A 6,759-nucleotide genomic window follows, 5' to 3' on the forward strand; every position below is an offset into this window, starting at 1 on the left:
CAATGGTGCAGCTATAGAACGTTTGAGGATCTGAGGGCCGATGCCAAATATTTTCAGCCTCCTGAAGGGGAAGAGGTGTTGTTATGATTTCTTCATGACTGTGTTGGTGTGTGTGGACCATGTTAATTCCCTAGTGATTTGGACACCGAGAAACTTAATTAAAGCTCTCAACCCGCTCCACTACAGCCCTGTCTATGTGGATGGTGGCGTGCTCGACCCTCCATTTCCTAGTCCACAATCCGCTCCTTTGTCTTGCTGGCGTTGGGGTAAATGTTGTTGTCCTGGCACAATACTGCCAGGTCACTGACCTCCTCTCTATTGGCTGTCTCATTGTCGTCAGTGATCAGGCCTACCACAGTAATGTCATCAGCAAGCTTAATGATGGTTTTGGAGTCATGCACGGCCACACAGTCGTGGGTGAACAGGGAGTACAGGAGGGGATGGACGGCGGCTTATCAGGAAGTCCAGGATCCAGTTGCAGAGGGAGATGTTCAGTCCCAGGGTCCCGAGCTTAGTGATGAGCTTGGAGGGCACTATGGTGTTGAATGCTGAGCTGTAGTGAATGAACAATATTGCAACATAGGTGTTCCTCTTATCCAGATGGGAGAGGGCAGTTTGGAGTGCAATAGAGATTGCATCATCTATAGATCTGTTGGGGTGGTATGTAAATTGGAGTGGGTCCAGTGTATCTGGGCTGATGGTGTATGTGAGCCATTCCTAGCCTTTCAAAGCATTTCATGGCTACAGATGTGAGTGCTACGGGGCGATTGTCATTTAGACAGGTTACCTTGGCGTTCTTGGGCACAGGGCCTATGGTGGTCTGCTTTAAACATGTAGGCATTACAGACAGGGTCAGGGAGAGGTTGGAAATGTCAGTGAAGTTACTTGCCAGCTGATCAGTGCATGCTCTGAGTACGCATCATGGTCATCCATCTGGCCCCGCGGCCTTTTGATTGTTAACCTGTTTAAAGGTCATACGAGATAACACAGTCGTCCAGAACAGCTGGTGCTCTCATGAATAGTTCAGTGTTGCTTGCCTTGAAGCTTGCATTTAACTTGTCTGGTAGGCTCGCGTCACCGAGCAGCTCGTGGCTGATAGTGATAGTTTGCAAGCTCTGCAACATCTAATGAGCGTCAGAGCCTGTGTAGTAGGAATCTATCTTAGTCCTGTATTGAAGCTTTGCCTGTTTGATGGCTTGTCGGATGTCATAGCGGCATTTCTTATAAGCGTCCGGATTAGTGTCCCACTCCTTGAAAGCTGCAGCTCAGTGTAGATGTTTCCTGTAATTCAGGGCTTCTGGTTGCTATATGTACGTATGGTCACTGTGGGGACAACGTCGTTGATGCACTTATTAATTAATGAAGCCAGTGACTGAGGTGGTAAACTACTCAATGTTATCGGATTAATCCCAGAACATATTCCAGTCTGCGCTAGTGAAACAGTTCTGTAATTTAACATCCATTTCATTGGACCACTTCCGTATTGAGCGAGTCACTGTTACTTCCTACTTGAGTTTTTGGTTGTAAGCAGGAATCAGGAGGATAGCGTTATGGTCAGATTTGCTAAAGGGAGGGCGAGGGAGAGCCTTGTTTGCGTTACTGTGTGTGGTGTAAAGGTGATCAAGAGTTGTGTCGCCTCTAGTTGTTACATGCTGGTAAGAATTAGGTAAAACGGATTTCAGTTTATCACTGGCAACGAATGCCGCCTCTGGATGTGCATTTTCAAGTTTGCTATACAGCTTGTTGAGTGTGGTCTTAGTGCCAGCATCTGTTTGTGGTGGTAAATAGACAGATAAATATAGATTATCATGAGGTATTCTAACTCAGGTGAACAAAACCTGGGACTTCATTAACATTAAATATCTCGCATCAGCTGCTGTTAACAAAGAGACACTCTTCACATCTTAGTTTTCCCGAGGAGAAACCCGCAAGATAAAATGTAAAACAGCTGCTATCCACTGCAGTACCATCTTAAAACATAAGACATACATAAGTCTTTAAGACAATTTTTTGAAATGATTAATGCCATAACATGTGACAATTCATTCATTGGTGGCCTCTGACCTAAATCTTTGATTCCCCTGGGTCATGCTCAAGCAGCTGGAGAATACAATGGTTATGATGAGGTACTGCTTCTCATAGAGTTTGTAAATGACTATTAGTGCAATGTTGCTCCTATACAGTAGGGGGTGTCAGCATACACTGAGTACATGGAGGTGACTAAGGTGGCATCCAATCCTATATGCAATCTGGTTTCCGCTCAGGTTATGGACGTGTCACTGCAACCTTAAGGTCCTCAATGGTGTCACCATTGCCCTTGATTCTAAGAAATGTTGTGATGATATTTTTATTGACTTGGCCAAAGCTTTTGATATGGTAGACCATTCCATTATTGTGGGCCGGCTAAGGAGTATTGATGTCTCTGAGGGGGCTTTGGTCTGGTTTGCTAACTACCTCTCTCAAAGAGGGCAGTGTATAAAGTCAGAACATCTGCTATCTCAGCCACTGCCTGTCACCAAGAGAGTACCCCAAGGCTCGATCCTAGGCCCCACGCTCTTTCAATTTACATCAACAACATAGCTCAGGCAATAGGAAGCTCTCTCATCCATTTATATGCAGATGATAGTCTTATACTCAGCTGGCTCCTCCCTGGAGTTTGTGTTAAAGGCTCTACAAAAAAATATTTATTTGTGTCCAGCTAGCTTTCTCTGCCCTTAACTTGTTCTGAACACCTCCAAAACAAAGGTCATGTGGTTTGGCAAGAAGAATGCCCCTCTCCCCACCGGTGTGATTACTACCTCTGAGGGTTTAGAACTTGCGAACTTCATGTACTTGGGAGTATGGCTAGACGGTACACTGTCCTTCTCTCAGCACATAACAAAACTGCAGGCTAAGGTTAAATCTAGACTTGGTTTACTCTATCATAATCACTCCTCTTTAACCCCAGCTGCCAAACTAACCCTGATTCAGATGACCATTCTACCCATGCTAGATTAAATATAATTAATTTATAGATCGATAGGTAAGGGTGCTCTTCGAGCGGCTAGATGTTCTTTACCATTCGGCCATCAGATTTGCCCCAATGCTCCTTATACGACACATCACTGCACTCTATACACCTCTGTAAACTGGTCATCTCAGTATACCGGTCGCAAGACCCACTGGTTGATGCTTATTTATAAAACCCTTTTAGGCCTCACTGCCCCCTATCTGAGATATTTACTGCAGCCCTCATCCTACACATACAACACCCGTTCTGCCAGTCACATTCTGTTAAAGGTCCCCAAAGCGCACACATCCCTGGGTCGCTCCTCTTTTCACTGCAGCTAGCGACTGGAACGAGCTGCTACAAACACTCCACCTGGACAGTTTTATTCATTCAAAGATTCAATCATGGACACTCTTACTAACAGTTGTGACTGCTTCGTGTGATGTATTGTTGTCTCTACTTTATTTCCCATTGTTTGTGCCCAATAATGTTTCTACCATGTTTTGTGATGCTGCCATGTTGTGTTGCTACCATGTTGTTGTCATGTTGTGTTGCTACAATGCTGTGTTGTCATGTGTTGCTGCCGTGCTATGTTGTTGTCTTAGGTCTCTATGTGATGTTGTGGTGTCTCTCGTGTTGTGATGTGTGTTTTGTCCTATTATTTTATTTAAAAAAAAAATTATCCCAGTCCCCCTCCCCACAGGAGGCTTTTTGCCTTTTGGCAGGCCGTCATTGTAAATAATAATTTGTTCTTAGTTAAATAAAGGTTAAATAAAATGTTTAAATAAAGATTAAATAAAAGGACGGTGCTACGTTGAAAGTCACAGAGCACTTCAGTAAGGCCATTTTACTGCCAGTGTTTGTCTATGGAGATTGCATGGCTGTGTGGTCGATTTTATACACCTGTCAGCAAAGGGCGTGGCTGAAATAGCTGTATCCACTATTTTGAATGGTTGTCCACATACTTTTTATATATAGTGTATATATAGTATATGATGTGCTGTAATATTTTTTAAAAACACTAGCAGCCAACCTGCTTGCACCAATCCCATACAGTTAAATACAAACCTGCCTTCCCTCAATACATTTAATTAATTAATTCAACCATTAATTCATTCATTTCAATTACCGTAAAAAAAAAACACAGTAAGAGTATTGGTACCGGAAAACAGATTACAGTAACATGCTGTACTGTACATTTACAGCATTATATTGGCATCAGAATTGCCTCATTATATAATATCCTATAGCTGTGTTGCTGTAATGATTACCATTGGCTCGTTTACAGTATTATACAGTATTGTATAATACAGCACTGTTTTTCTTACTGCAAACATGTTACAGCATCCCTGCTGTAAATCAAAATTACAGTATTTAACTGGCAACTGCCAGTATAATGGTGTAAATCCACAGGGAAAGTGTGTTTTACAGTTTACAATAGGACCATCTGGAGGCTGTAAGAGGCATAGCCCATGTGTACATTTATACTGAGTGGTGGAGTGCCCAGGGGGATCAACCGTTGTCACTCAGACTCATTCATTTCCCTAATTTGTGTAATGCACTCCAGGATATGTCTGAATCAATGAAATACTCAGGGATTGTTAGTGAATAACATCAAGGGAACCACAGTCAGAGTCAAGCTGGGGTTCATTAATCATCATCAGAGGATCATGTTTGACACCACGCGTGTTTGTGTGAGGAGAATACAACATAGAGTTTCTCAATTGGGATTCGTGTTTGGAACAAAAATAGCTTTCTGAAAGAGTTTCACATTTCAAATCACGACTCCGTTTAACCCTCTCAGAGGACCATTTACTCAAGGATTAGTAGCATGAGTGTCCTCTCCCTCTCCCAGTACAAAAGCCCGCATTCCTCTGGTCTGGGTCTATTATCAACCAAGGGGGTAATCTTCGTTATTAACGGTCCTGTAAAATGGGACAGAGGCTTAATCAGTCTGTCAGAGTGACAAAACTAAGATGTATTGCTACAGTTTACACATTGCAGTCCGGCACAAACGTCTCCATATGATAGACACTCAAAAGAAGATTGCACATTATCTTGGAATCCTGTCAATCTTAAAGATAAAGCAATCCTGAGTAAGACAGAATGACAACTATAAACAACCCTTCCAACTGCACTAGTTATTATACCTTTTTGGCCTCATTGCTTATTTGCTGCAATACAAATACCTGGGCTGCTAAGAGGAGAGGGTGTTGTCAAGGTAATCCTAGCGGTCACACTACCTCTCAGTCTCGTGGCCTGATGCTCCTAGAGTGAGAGCAAAGATCCCTAATAGTGCATGTTAGTCCAGTTTGAAGATCCAGTCTGCTCCAGCTGTGGTCAGTTCAAAGCTGTATTGCTGCTAATGCACTGAGCGAGAGGATAATGCAGATATAGGATATTCATTTGATCACCACGTTACGGAAGAACATTCCTGCAATGCAGGAAATGCGCAACTTGTGGTATATTTGAAATGTAAAAAGTGTTCTGAAGTTTCTAATTTCCACTTTGAAATTTCAGACTTGAAATTACAAAAATGTCCATTAACTGTAATCCAAATAATAATTCACATTTCCTGTTGCAACAGGATTATGTTCCCACTGGAGCAAACTGATTCACATGAAGATCCTACATCTACCCCATACAAGGAGAAAAGGGGGCTTATTCTCATGATACCATACAATAGAAACTGCGGAGACATTTGTGTTTCATTGCACCTGTAATCTCTTGGTTTTTCTCTTGCCAATAAACTCTATTCTATCGTAACAAGCAATGTTCTCTTGAGTCACAAATTCAAATCAAATTTTGGTTTCAGTATTTGCTCTTCTTCCACTCATGCATCATCTCGCCATGAGTCAGATTTGTCTGACACCCATTCGCACTCTTATCCATCAGTTACCTACTCTATTATCATTCTCTATGCACCATGCCCTGCAAGCCGAAGCGCTCATCTTTTCTCCTCAGTTCCTCGCTCAGTATGATTGAGCCACAGGCAGATTGAACGTTTAGGTTAGCATTTCCATTGTCGTTGCACTTGGATTCAGTAGCAACTATGAGTCACGTTAATATTATGAATAGCACTGAGGTCAAATGGCAGAATCAAGGACACGGGTGGTTCCTAATGTTGTGAGATTCTCGCTAGTGTTCACAGAAAAACTGGTTCTGAGAGATTAGGATCAGGACATGCAATTGTAACAGCAACTGCTACAAAATGGAAGACTGCAGTGTAGCCTTTATCAGGAGTACATGTAGCATGAATTGCTAAGGCATAAGAATATGAAAGTGTGTATTCTTATTTAAAATGTATGTGATTCTCTCCTTCAGCTGTCATTGTCTATTAGTATTATGTAGTATTTTATGTTTTGTGGTGGACCCCAGGAAGAGTAGCTGCATCTTTGGCTATAGCTAATTGGGATCCTAATCAAATACTACTAAAATACTACTAGGTTACTGCAAAGAATGACATGTTACAGTGAATGGTGTTATATACAGTTTATTACACAAGGATGAAGGTCAATCTTATTTTCTTGAATTGTGAAATAAAAACACGATATGCACAGGTCTATATTGTGTATGTAGAAATGGCCATATGGGCATGCAGGCTGGTTTATGTTAAAATGGGTAATGAGTGGGTTACATGCGGGCTGGTTCACACAGTTTTAGGAACAGACAGTCACTGTGAAACTGGAATGGAGGAGGAGACAACCTGAGACTTCCCCTTGAGTGGTTGCTGTGTTTATCTATCTGTGTCCCACCCATTGATTTTTATA

Source organism: Oncorhynchus kisutch, linkage group LG28 (assembly GCF_002021735.2).
Source record: "Oncorhynchus kisutch isolate 150728-3 linkage group LG28, Okis_V2, whole genome shotgun sequence".
Lineage (NCBI taxonomy): Eukaryota > Metazoa > Chordata > Actinopteri > Salmoniformes > Salmonidae > Oncorhynchus > Oncorhynchus kisutch.